The sequence below is a fragment of the Artibeus jamaicensis genome, unplaced genomic scaffold, assembly GCF_021234435.1.
Source record: "Artibeus jamaicensis isolate MK-2021 breed Jamaican fruit bat unplaced genomic scaffold, CSHL_Jam_final contig_923, whole genome shotgun sequence".
Taxonomy (NCBI): domain Eukaryota; kingdom Metazoa; phylum Chordata; class Mammalia; order Chiroptera; family Phyllostomidae; genus Artibeus; species Artibeus jamaicensis.
Genome location: NW_026522014.1, coordinates 14363742 through 14378449, shown reverse-complemented (window position 1 = coordinate 14378449; position 14708 = coordinate 14363742). Strand labels below are relative to the sequence as shown.

General features: G+C 38.1%; 1 protein-coding gene across 1 annotated transcript in view; it reads right to left on the bottom strand.

Annotated features, from left to right (window-relative positions):
- HDAC9 (histone deacetylase 9) overlaps positions 1-14708 on the bottom strand; it is an 841506-nt gene that overhangs the window by 675565 nt on the left and 151233 nt on the right. The gene's annotated exons all lie outside the window — the stretch shown is intronic.

Here is a 14708-nt window from a genome sequence, read left to right as displayed (position 1 = left end):
TGATTTGGTGTGGCACTCTTTGTAATGGTGTTGCACAGTTTCTTTAGTCTTCCATTTGTTCAAACAGCCATAACACAGCTGGTGGCAATAAAAGCTACTCAATTGTTTTCTCACTGTCTCAACCTGGGATAAATGGTCCAGCTCTTGAAAAGAAGTTGTTCTTTTGTCTGATACATTCCTTTCAAGTGGTTATCAATTTAACTTAGAAGTCAAAGCATCCCATCAGTAAATACCTCATCACATAAAACATCAAATACCACCCTCCCTCTTATTGAAAACACTGGTTTGGAAAATAAACAGGGCAAAATGGCTCACTGCTTTTAATCAGTGTAATGAATGCCATTAGCTCAAACTGCAAACTCCCTATTCACCAGAAGTGAATTATTTAGTTCCAATATCCTTCCAACGGGTTCCTTTTCTCTTTAAACTTTAATTAAAATCAACCAGCCACGGAGGACAAATACCATATGATCTCACTTATATGTGGGCTCTAATGAACAAAATACGCTGATGAACAAATAGAAACAGAGGCATGGACACATGGAACAGATTGACAGATGTCAGAGGGGAGGGGGTTGGGGGACTGGGTGAAAGAAGGTAAAGGGATCAAGTAAAAAATACACACACACACACACACACAAAACACATAGACACAAACAACAATGTGGTGATAGCCAGAGGGAAAGGAGGTGGGGGTGGGTGGAGGTGGGCAAAGGAGGGTAAATGGGGATGGGTATGAAAAGAGACTTTACTTGGGATGGTGGTTGCACAATGCAGTGTGCAGGAGATGTTTTATTGAGTTATACATTTGAAACGTGAAGGGTTTTGTGAACCAATTTCACCCCAATAAATTCATTTTTAAAAAAGAAAATAAATAAATCACATTTGAAAACTGAGAAGCCTAGGAAAGAATTTTCTAAAATAATTTTGTTCAATTTTGGTTCTGGCAACCTCTTTGACATTTGCAAGTTCTTCAACTCACTTAGAAATGCAGTTCATGTAACTCAAACATCCATAAATAAAGGAGGGATGAAATTCAAGCTATTCAGCAAACTTTTATGGAGGAACTTCAATGTGTAGAATACGATGGTACATGACAAAAAGACACACTTATGAAAGAAAGGATCAGCTCAAGCAATTTACATATCAATTGTATGTTTGTCAACAAAACATGAAAATTGATAACAAATTCAAAAATAATTGTGAAGTACACAACATAATTGGTATTTTGGAAGAAACTTTTAAAAGGTTTTCTACTGTCCTGTTTGATTTCTGAATAATCTAATAGGTTTAGAATGTTTATTTGCTCTATTAAATATCCATGTTCTCATAAAAGTACTAAATGATCAAGAAATGTACATTTTAAATCACTCCAACAGCTCTGGGGTGGGAATTGAAGGAGTTAGACAGATCCAGCAAGAAAAGATACTGAAAGAGAAAGAACTCATAGGCAAGAACAACAGTGTAGCGATTGTGGAGGAGAGGGATGGGTGGAGGTAGAAGATGGTATGGGAGTATAAATGGTGATGGGAAAAATACAGTAAACAAACAAACAAACATCACTCCAACACCTGTGAGTAGCACCAACATCAATTAAAATGAATCTGTGCTCATTCATGGTGCTGTGTTCTCTCAAGTACAAAGCAGAAGACTAGTAGAATTGGAAATACATTATAAATATGGCTGCAGGAGGTTTTTTTGGTAAGATTTTCATAGTTTTTATGTACCAACCTAGTATCTCTCATTTACCATGTACGCAGATATGTAAAAGACAAAAGCAGAAGCACACAACATTCCTAACTGAGGAAATGAATTACAGAAGAGCCCTTTATGGGAATATACTGGACATCAGAGGAGATGAAAGCTTCCAAGCTAAACAAATGTGCATGGAGTCTCTTTGTGGGCTAACTCCAATTTCTGGGTGTTTAGCAGCCACACATGATAGAAAACAAAATTATCTGTGAACTGACACAACAGTCCCTGTTAATAGGTCTTTTGGTTTTTTAAAAAATAGCATCTGATCTCCACACTTAAAATTCTGTCAAAGAAAATAGCATGAGCAGATAGATAGCTCACAAGATATTATTTCCAAGAACATTTTTGTGTGTATCATGATTTTCACTTTGGTCTTTCACTTCAACCATCTTGGAGATTATTATAATTAAATTTCAATTCAATTGAAAACACCCAATTGCAATTGAAACACCCAATACTGATTCCCCCTTGTTCTGAAAACAAGAACAAGTTGTTTTTTTTTAATATTTGCAAGATATTTTTTAACAACAGGCTGAAATCAAATCAAGTGTGCTATTTATAATAAAAAGTCCTCGCTATCCTTCAGTCTGCATCAAGTCTCCTCAATGCCTGTGCTCTGAACTAAACAATGCATCATGATGGACATACACAGACACCTCTGGGCACAATGTCTAAATATCCCTAGAAGAACTAAATAGTTTTCCCCTAATGGCACTAAAGTACATGGCAACAGTCAATAAAAGAGGTGTGGCCTAACACCATTAAATGCAGTCAACATTTTAAAAAGATGTATAGCTAAATTTCTAAATTTGCTTATATAAACAGCTTTATCTTACAATTCAAACTTTGTGGATTTGAAACCTAAATTTGAAGCAAGGGTTTTGAGCTGTTGATAAGACAGTAAATTATTCTTCCCCATAGGAAATAATCATGTAGCAGGCATACATGGGTAAGACTGTCTTAACATGGATCATCCTTTCTAAAATAGGAATGTGTTAATCCTTCAAAATGAATTCCTGGCCCCTCCATCCACGTCCCTCTTACATAATGAGTATATGTACAGTCGTATCTAGCAAGCTAAAATCCCCCAAACCTAATTTTACCATGGCTGTAGACAGAGCACTTTGCTTGTACAATAGCACAATACAATTTTTTTTTAAACTATGATGTCTATAATTTATTTAAATTAAGTAGTTAATACAGGTATGTTTACTCTGTTTTGTTCTTCTTTGACTCATTGATTATTTAGGAATATGTTGTTTAATTCTCACATATTTGTAAATATACCAAATTTCCTTCCTTTTTAAAATTTCATTCTATTGTGGTTGGAGAACATACTCTACATTTCCACTTTCTTAAATGTATAGGCACTTGTTTTACAGTGAGCACATCCTGTCCTAGGGCCTAGCCCGAGAGAACAGTCCTTGTGCACTTGAGAATGACATGTATTAAGTTGCTATTAGATAGAATGTTTTATAGATTTTTGGTAGGCCTAGTTGGTTATACTGTTATTGAAGTCTTCTGTTACAGGATTATAGTTGAGTATTTTGTCCCTTTAATTATGTCAACTTTTGCTTCATATATTTGGGGGCTTTATTGTTAAGTATGTAAATGTTTTTAATTACTAGTTCTGCCACTTCAGGTCTCTTTTGCTTATTGTTTGTATCACATAACATTTTCCAAACTTTTACATTTGACCTGTATTTATTCTCATACTTTCCTTTAGTTTCTTAGACATGGTTTCCTTATTTTAAAAACATATTTATAGTAGCTGATTTAATTTCACTCAGTCCAATGGCTGGGCTTCCTCAGGAACAGTTTATACTGACTTTTTTTCCTATTCAAGGACCCTACTTTTCTATTTTTTTTAATACCTTGCACTTTTTTGCTGAAAACTAGACATGCTAAATAATCCAATGTGGCACCTCTGGGAGTCAGACTTGTCTCATCCCGGGGTTTGCTGTTTTGGCTGTTTGGTGTGTTTGTTGTTGCTGCTGCCACTGTTTCTACTGCTGTTTACTCAGTGGCTTTTCCAAACTCTCTAACATTTGCATTTTGTCATGCATGGGCACTGAAACCACTGCCGAGCTAGATTTGTGAGCAGCTGATGCTTAGACAAAGATTCCCTTGAGTCCCTTGAACAGGCGTGTCTCCCAGCTTTGCTAAGGGGCTCTGGGTACAGTCGGTGCTCTGGTGGGCAGTTGAGGACTCTACCTTAGCCCTCACTTCCTGCTGTGCAAACACTCAAGTGTCTGCCAGGGGTGAGAGATTGGGACCTTCTCAGGTCTTTCCTGGACATGTGCTCTAAAGCAGACCCTGACAAAAGCTCCATTTTTATATAAAGCCAAGCACTGAGGTCTCCTCAGTAGGAACTCTTATTAAATGACACAGAACTTGATTTATTGTGGATCTGTCTTTTTCTATTAGCTAATGTTTTTCTGCCTAGCTCTGAATGAATCATGGTGCTATGCTTGTCAGAATGAATTTCTCTCTGCATATTTTATAGATGACTTAAAAAATATAGAACCTGATCCAAGCATTAAAAGTCAAACTGTTACAACGGTTGCATATTTCAATAAAACTCTGAAGTTGATAGTGTCCATAAAAATGCCAAAGTGCTTCTCTCTTCAGATTAAAATTCTTAACAGTTGTATGCACACCTCCCCAAATCAGCATCTTCTCCTGTAGCCCACTCCCCAGCCAGAGGTTTTGAGATTTTCACATGTGCTCGGCACATACAGCTTACTTAGACAAGGGCTTATAGAACCAAAGGCTTTGACTTCACAGGCTTGTTCAGGGACCTTCCTGTGAAATGATAATTGAATCTTTCCACTCGTGGTCTCTTGTTCAGAGAACCATCTCATGAGTGCTCTCCAGGAGGATGAGAAAGAGTGCACCATTATGTCAAACACTCCCAATTCTTTTACTATGAGTCACCAGAGACTCTATAGAACCTTTCTGGGATCAATGAGCCATCTTTCCATTTCGTCCCTGGATATATGATGAGAACAAGTTAGTCAAATAAAAAAGCTGCTTGAAACCTGACATATCAAAATCAATCCACACATTTTAACAGTTCCCCCTGACTAAATTTCTACAAACTGAGGGTCTGCTTTTAAGATGAGTCATTGGATTTCATGTGACACTGATGAAAATTAATGTGTTGATATTTTTCATATGAAAGCCTTTAGGTAATAAATAATATCTGGCTTAAAATGAGCTGACTGATGACCATAGTGGGATACAATAGGTCTTTCTAAAAGATTTTATTAAACCTGGCAACAGGTTTAATTTCCTGAAATAAGTAAACTGATTCTTATCAAATGATATATGGATGTGGTAAAAGATAATTACAAAGTTACTCTATTTTTAACTCTTGGGAAAGGAAATAGGTATTATAAGTGGGGAAAGTCTATTAATGAAATATAAAGTATAAATTTAAGCACAAAAGCACCAAGAAAGGCAGAAGTTAAGATTCTCAGGTTAACGACCATTTAGCTATGTTAAAATCACTATGTGTTTAATTAGGCTGTTAAGAGTATGTTTTAATGTACCACAGGTAGAACACAGGAGTTAATGTGTCTATGAGAATTTAACATCCACATTTCCTTACTCCTTCATGTTTAAATATTCAGCCTTTGAGTTGGGCTGCTGTAACACTTTGCAGTTAATTGATTTGCTTAATTTTATTTTAAAAATAAAAGAATAAAGCAATGTACAGTGTTTGCTATAATTCATGTGTAAATAGTCCTCCTTGGTTTTAAAAAGAATCCCTTAGTAAGGAGAACACATTAAAGGATGTGTTTACATCTTTGCTGGGGCCAACCTGCTTGAGCAGAGATCTTTTTTTTTTTTTTTGCCAGATTGTGTTAATAAACATTAAATCAGTATGTTAAAATGAAGCAAAAAGAATAATCATTTAGTTGTATCATTTTGTGTTTTAGAAAAAGTAGCCACAGCCCTGGCTGGTGTAGCTCAGTGGATTGAGTGCAGGCCTGTGAAGCAAAGGATCCTGGTTTGATTCCCAGTCAGGGCACATGCCTGGGTTGCAGGCCAGTTCCCAGCAGGGGACACATGGGAGGCAACCCTACATTGATATTTCTCTCCCTCTCTCCTTCCCTTCCCCTCTGAAGATAAATGAATAAAATTTAAAAAAAAGACAAAGTAGACATAATGCATCCATGAGACCTTTACACTGCCCTGCTTTACCTCAGCACTAAGGACAAAAACACTGAGGAAGTACGGCCATGTGCCACGAAGGACATTTGGTCAGTGACTAACCGCATACACCATGGTAGTCCCATGAAATTATAATGATTTTAAGGAAAAGTTTGTTTGCAGTGTTGAAAGAAAAGGCTGGACCCAACTAAGATGTTGAATTTACTGCTATCTCCGGGGGGTTTCAACAGAGAGACCCTGTCCCGTGCCTGACTGAGGATGCGGCAGGGGGTCAGTGAGGGAGCAGAAGGAATGGGCTGGGATGGAGGGGAGTGTGGAAGCCCACGCACGCCTGCCCACGTGTGCCCCTGCGTGCATTCCCATGTTCTCTCTCTCTCTCCCCAGCCCCACCCTCTCTCGCCTGCACGAACTCATTTCCATCTCTCTCCCTCCGTCTCCTCTCCCTTTGGTATTTCTTGTCCCGTGCTTTATCTCTCTGGGCCTCTTCTGATCTCTGCTCTCCCCTTCTCTCCCACTTTCTTCCTTTCCTCCCTCCTCCCCCCTGATGTCTACTCTCCCTCCTCACTCCGGCACCTCCTTCCTCCCTCTACAGCCCTGCCCCCGCCCCCCGTGTGTGCGCACAGAGGCACACACACTCCTTATCTTTTATACTGTATTTTTACTGTACCTTTTCTATACTTAGATATGCTTAGATACACAAGTACTTACTGTGGTGTTCATACTGCCCACAGTATTCAGTACAGCGACATGGTGTGCAAGTAACCTAGGAGCAGTAGGTTACCCCAGGTAGCCTAGGAGTGTGGCAGGGTAGACCAGCTGGGTTTGTGTAAGTGCACTGTGCAGTGTTCATAAAATGACAGAATTGCTGAAGGACTCATCTCCTAGAACGCATCCCTGTCATTAAGCTACACATGACTGTATGTGTTCAATTGCACTAACTTCACTCCAAAGATGTTATGGAATGTTGTTACTATAACATCATGATTTTACGTTTTTCTATATCTCTCACTTCACCTACCACCCTACTTCCCAGGTAGCCAGGATCATTATTACTTTCTGCTTATTAAGTAACAGCATTACTGTCTCTATGTAGGAGCCCTACAATAGTGGACATGGCATAATAATCTCGAACACTCAACACAGGGCTAAGACATAAAAATATAAAAAGCTGGGACAAACAGAATTAGCCCTTCAAATTAGTAAGAGAAGAAATGCCCTATGTCTTCAAGGATGGCAAGGTTTCTGCTAAGAGCCAACGATAGTGGTGAAGTCACATCAGCAATTAAGGTTTCTTTAAGATAAAGCTTTCAAAGTTCTCTTAATCATTTCACTCCATTGTAGAAACTCATTGATGTCTCATCAAAGCTTTCCATAAAGCTGCCTGGCTTTGAGTGCTCCCAAGGGTATGGCCACACCTATGTTTCCAAAGATTTCCCATTATTTTCATATATCTAATTCTCCAACAAAACCAACCTTTTTGCTCATCTCAAATGGCCCCTCTCTCATGCCCATGCCTTGCTCTCACCAGGCTCCCTGCCAGAAGTCCTAGTCCCGCCTGTCACACAGCTGAATCCTCTCCACCCCCCAAGAACCAATGAAAACTTTCCTCCTTCTTGACAATGCCTTTCTGTTTTCCAGCCTGAAAGGAATCTTATTACTCTGCCACATCTATACCAGTTACAATCTCTCTCCTGACTCCTTCTTCCTAATGGCCTTTGACTTCACTTTGGTTTTTCTCTATAGGATAGCAGCTAACTGGAAAGTTCACTGAAGGAAGTCATGGCTTCTTTTCATTAATATCCTGAAAACACTTACCTTTCTCCCTACAACCTAATCTTCAAATGTCTGCTGAATGTACCCATGGACAAACTCCTGGTGGACATGAATCAGCAGGCCATTACAAAGCAAAGTAGGACTGAGTTGTTTATTTGTTTGACTTATAAAACAAGCCTCTTTTCATTGCACCTACCATTTGTGTGCATGTGTGTGAGAGCAAACATTCATAATTTTGCGAAACACATGTTGAATATATAAAATGTTTAGTTTGTGTGTTCCAATTCTGGTTATTCATGACATGGTTTCCCTTCACAAAGGTCGATAAGAGCTACTCCTAAAATGTAATTCCACATAATAGTACTTGGCTTGGTACTACTGCATTAAATAAAGCACTTCAAAATTCATACCAAAGTACTACAGAGGGCTCAAAATTACAGGAATCAAAGCATTTTAAATGTGTGATTAAATATGCTATAAAATTATTCTTTAGAATACGTATTTTGTTAAAGAACATATGTTCTTCCTCAAAATAACTTGCTATTTTTGAACTATTACTCAGCCACATGCTTCCTACAAGCAGCAAAGGTTACCTCAGATAAACTTGATTTTACAACGTTTGAAAGACTTTCCTCTGCTACTCGATGCCAACTGAAAATGCGTGAGTCATAGGTGAATGGCAGAAGCAGTCTTGGAGGTAATTTTTCCTTCATGCAACTAGCCTGAAATAAAATTTGTTTCGCAATTAATATTTTGTAAATCCCCTCACATACATAACTTCACTTGCTTCACAGCAAAGATAAAAACAAGTTATCAGTATAACTCCTATTTTTCAGAGAATGCAATGAAGTCTGAGAGAAGTTAAGTGAATGCTGATTCAAGAACGCATTGCTCCGCTTCATGGCGTTGCCCAGAGAGCTAACTTTTCAACACTCTCACACTGAGTTTAAGATTTGAGGCACTGAATTAGTTACCCTTCATTTCAGATGGAACGGTCTTTGGATAGCCATTTCTTTAAAAATAATTGCATCCAGCTTGGCCACTGAACTTGATAGGTCTTCCTTCTTGCGGTATTTTTGGTCAGTCCTTTTTCATTTGATCCACTGACTTCGTGCTAAGTTGGAAACTTTCAAAGTCTATTGCAAGATCATAAAATTTTAAATCAATGTGCCATGCCCCAACACTGGTGCAGAGACAGCACTGCATGTTTCCAAACCCTGTTTCCTTTTCCCCCAGGGCAGAGGACTGGCTCGCATTTCCCAGGCTCCCTTAGGTTAAGTGGGACCGTGCAGTTAAATTACAGCAGAGCAATGGTGTTCAGAAGTGATGGCCTGTACCTCCAGACCTGCACTGCAGTCCTCCACCCACACTTTCTTGTCTGCAGGCCAGAGGCAGAGGCTTCCCTGGGGCCTCCTAGGCATTCGTAGGCAATGATGCTACGTAATGGAAGAAGCCAGAATTTCTACAGGACTGAGGAGAGCAAAGGCTCCCGATACCTGCCCTACTACCACCAACACTAACTTGGACTGGGTGACAGCAAGGTGAGAAACAACCCTGCATCGTATTAGGCCACCACGATTGGGAGCTTGGCAATCATGGTCACCTACTATTTTTGGTTATTATTGTTCAAGTACAGTTGTCTCCACTTTCACCCCCACGCTCCCCCCTGCACCCCCACCTTTCACCCTCATCTACTCTAATTTAAACATGAATAATCATTTTTACTTATTTTTTGATCTTAGATAGAGGAAGAGGGAGGGAGAGAGAGAGAGAAAAGCATCGATTTGTTGTTCCACTGAACCTTGCATTTATGGTGTGATTTTTATATGTGCCCTGACTGGGGACTGAACGTGCACCCTTGGTGTATGGGGATGACATTGTTACCCAGCCAAGGTGACAATTTCTCTTTTAATAAACACTTTATTAAAAAAATGTGTGATTTCAGGTACAGGTTTCCCAGCTATTATTACCTTTCATAATCAATTCATTTCTTTTATAAGTGTGCTTTGGCTTTAAGTTGGCTTGACACAAACAATAAAATAAATTCAATGTGTTAAGTAGGGATTGTTGATAGCTTCTTTGAAACATGGCAATAATATTCTTAATTTGTGTATTTTTAATGTTATTCTTGACTATGTTTCATGCACTTTAGGATATATAGGACAGATAGATACATACATAAATACAGGAGATATATATGTGTGTGTTTGTGTGATGTGTATATATATATAAATGATAGGTTCATTATATAGAGTATATAATTAAATATAATATGTATACAGACAGATATATATGTGTATGTATATGATAAGTTCATTATATGAAGTATATAATTAAAACACTCTTGTATAGTTACAAATTATTAAACATCTAAGATGTATATGTATAATGTTACCATTAATAGCACAGAAAATGCTCTGTGTCACACATGCACACTGGAGAGGCTGACACACTCCCCAGCTTTCAGATGGGGGTCTCAGACCTCCAGGCAAGCCGGGGAATCGGTGACCACAGTGACTCACGCCAGCCCTCTGGATTTGAGGATCACTGCCACTGGTCACAGTTCCACATTGCTTGTGTGGGTAGCCTCAGACATTTCATAATATTTTTGGTTCAACTTCTCTATTGAAAAGTTAACTTCACGAAGGCAGAATATTTTTATCTTTTACTTACTTTATGTTGCTCTGTGCTGATAAATGCTGAGTGTTCTTAAGACCGAGTAATTGGCACTCAAAACTATCTGTAGACATTTTCTGATGATAGTTAATAGAAGCGAAAATCGAGAGGAATATAAAGCTACAAAGCATCATTTTTGCAGAGCATACTCTCAAAGAACATAAGCATTTCCTGTGCACACAGTTTCCTTCCTTTAACTCACACCTCAACTACAACAAAGTTTCTGATGCTAACTTCACAGTAGTTGCAAAACTGGGAAATATCTCAATCTGAAAACCACAAACACATACATAAAAAGCCACTCACCTGTTATCACTCAGAGGGTTAAAGCACATACATTAAATAAAAATTTGTGAATGAGGAAAAAACATTGACTAGACACAATATTAAAAGCTACACATCATTTTTTAATTGCAGATAAAGTCCAACCTGAAAAGGCTCAGAGGATCAATGGCTAATATTGGTTTTGTTTGTTTTTATTAGTATAACAAAAATTGTTCACAGAGACTCCCTGCTCTCTACCTGACCCAAATTCCACCGTAGAGGTAGAGCGTAATGTAGTAAAGGCTTTGATATTTGGATGGTGACTCATTCACTAAAAATATGTGTTGAGCACTGACCCTGCACCAGGCCCCATCTAAATGTTAAACATACAGAGTGGTCTTCTAATATGTCCTCAGGTGGGTGATTACTAAGGAATGCGCACATTCAACCCGTAATTGTGGGTGAGAAAAATGCAGAGGTGGAAAGGCAAGGGTTAACAGCCACCAAAAGGCAACTGAGGGTTTCAGGCACATAAAAGCCGGGAGGTGGCCCAGTGAGAAGCACCCTCTTTGCCTTTGCCCAGGATTCAGATTTGACTGGAAGGACATGTGAGGGATCTTTTGGGTCACCCAGGAAATATATTGTATTTTACCAAGACACTAGTTTCTATAAAAGTACCCACTTAAAACACAGGTACTTTAGAAAGATTTTATGAAAATATTCAATATTCTAGACGCTGTCTCTAAACTCAACGCTGTTGGCTCTAACGATTTACCCCACAAGGCCCATCTCAACTTCAATAATATGGTAATTCTGAGAGATAAAACATTTCACAATCTTTCCACAAGTATATCTACTCATGGTACGGTTTTCCTTCTGATGTCAACAGTCCACTACTGCTCCCATTTTATTTTATTTTATTTATTGGCAGGGACTTTTTAGTGTGATTCCATCTAAATACTGTGTGGTTCATTTTGTGTTCTAACTAGATTGTTACTTCAGAGCTGGAAAAACACTAATTTTATGTTTTATTCCTTCAGCTCCTGGGGCAGAATTTTGTCTAAACGTAGCAGGCATATTTGTAATGGGTTAAATCCTAATTTTAAAACTATTTACTTAGTTTTCTACCTGCAGGAGGGTATAACCTATTCATTAAGAGAAAATTAACAGGTATTAAAAAGAAATGTCAAAGATACTAGGTACCTAATTACCTAATTATTTAATTGATGCTTTCCCTAGAAAACCAGGAAGATCACTCATTGATAAGGAGGCATTAATTTGGGGGTGGGAGGGTAGACGGCTGTAGGTAGCAGCAAACGCTGACTGGTTCACCCACCTGAAGGAAATTTAAGAAGTAACTCCTCACCTGTAAAACTACCCACTTAAAACACAGATACTTTACAAAGATTTTTGTGAAAATCTTCTATTTGAAATGAAGATTTAAATAGAAAATTTAAATTTTCTATGTAAAGCATTCAATTTTTGCCAGTTTTAAAAAAATGTATCCTAAAATAGAGGAATATAAAAAAATAAAATATTGGGAGGAGGTAGAAGAAAACAGAGAGATAAATGGTGATGGAAGGAGACTCGACTTGGGGTGGTGAACACATAATAAAACATACAGATGATGTATTATAGAACTGAATCCTAGATAATTTTATTAATTAATGTCACCCTGATAAATTCAATAAAAAAGAAAAAAATAAGTTTTTTCTTATGAGCTTTGAAATAACAAGTAATAGCTTTTTCCCCAACTGTATCTCTAAGATTCCAGTTGCAGAAAGTTTGAGTCTTAGATTCAAAACTAAGAATGTAAGTGATATCAGGTAGCATAGTAGTTCATAAGATAAAATTACAAAGCAAAATAATTCTGTTTTTCTATTTTGATTGCTGCAGACTGACCTCCTTTATATATTTGTCTGAATAATTCAAACGATGCTGGATAAATGTTGACTATGTAAATAAGTTAATTATTGAACAAATTAATCTAAGTCTCATTTTGCATCACAGCCTTTAACACAATGCTTGGCACACAGAAGATGTTCAATAAATGTTCCATGAAACCAACTCTCCCCCACAGCCTGGTGAGAAGACCTTTGAAGGAGCAATTCTCTCAGACTTGCTCCTATTTCTGCTTCCTCCATCTCATATAGTGCATGAAAGAAACTGACCTTTACTGGAAAATATTTAGATTGTAAAACAATTATCAAATGAAACTGTACAACAGCGTGCCTCAATCCCCAGTTTCCTCAGTTTTCAAGCACCCACAAAACTATCTGTTGACATTTATAAACACTCATTCATCCCTTATATTGGCAGAGAAACAAGCTAGGCATGACACAATACATCAGAAGTCACTGTGAAAGGAGATGGCTCAAAACGGCAAACAATTCAACCAAGTTCAATGTCAAAATAGTATATCTAATGAATGCAAGGGTTTCCTCCCAGTTACCATATAGCTACTTTTCAGAAAAACCTTCCCCAGAACTTTTCGACATGAACAAGAGCACAGAACTAGTTAAAACAGAATCTGTTTATTTGTAATGTAAGTATTGATGGTTGTCCACTATTTATCTGCTTCTCAATTCTCCGGAACATGTAAGAAAAGTTCAATTCTTTTCACTTCAGCATCTTTAGAACCCTTTGTGATTTAAAAAATTAAAAAATAGCAAATTCAATTAGTAAATCTGCAATTGCTTTCTTAATCTACCATATTTTAAAAATTTAATTATCCCAGACAAAACTTTATTAGTGAAGTTATACATAATGCATTTTTATGTACCTAAATAAATTAAACATTGTAAATGCCTTAAAATAAGCACCACATATAATTCCCTGCTTTTTCAAGGGGCTGGGAGGAGAGACTATTCAGATTCTCTCCATGACTTTAAAATTTCCCCCAATTTTCTTAGTTTTTGCTGAAATACCTATAAACTAACCTATAAGGACATGAACACAACCTTTATGTGACAGTTTTTAAAGGCATTTTATTTTGTAGAATATCCCGTTCATTATTCATAATTCAAAAAGAACCTTCTCTCATATGTTTCTTATCCCTGTCTTGCTAAAAAAATTGTCTTTCTTTTTAAATGACAGGGATTGTCCTTAGAATCTATGGCAAAGAAAATGAAAGAACACTTTGCACATTATCATCCACATGAATTAACTATATAACTATGTCGTAAAATAAGAGACAGAATTTCTAGTAAAAGTTGAAGAAGGGAGCATGACTCATTTATTTCTACCCTCTTCCAACAAAATCCTCCACATATGTGTTTCTCCTCACTACCCCCAGTTCCTCTTTTCCCATAAACCTATTCTAATCTCACTTACCACCTCATCACGCCACTGAGCCTGCCCCACGAAATGCTAGGTCCAGGAGTCAACCAGCACAGCAGCATCTCACTGAGTTGACCACTCTTTCCTCCTTCGTTCAGTTTCTTCACTTGGCTTCCCAAACACTACATACCCATGACTTTCCTCCTGCTGCGGCTCCTGCTTTTCTGGCTCTTTCAGAATCTAGACACAGGCGTCAAACTATCTACTTGACATTTTCATTTGGATAAATATACATCTCAAACTCAATCTGCCCAAACTGGATTCCTGATATTCCCCCAGAAAATGTGCTGCAATATCCTCCTCTTATTGATGGCAACTTTATCTTTCTAGTCACGAAGGTCAGCATCGTTGGAATAATCCTTGATTTTGTGTTTTTATCACACCCCAAATCCATCAGCAAGTCCTGTTGACCTTTGCTACAAACTGTTTCTAGATGTCGACCCCTTCCAAGCACTGGCACTACCGCCCATGTAGCCCTTCCTCTCGACCCATCTTCCTCCTTCCACATTGTCTCACACACTCCCCTCATCGACTCTCCCCGGGTGCATTTCATCCCTCAGTCTAATACTCTGGACTGGTTCTTCATGTCAATCAGAGTAAAAGCCACAGTCCTCACACTAGCTTCAAAGCGATTCAGCTCTCCATTTCTTCAGTGACTTTCTCCCCTGCTAACCTCCCTGTATGCTCCAGCCCACACGCGCTTCTTGGTCTTCATTGAAATG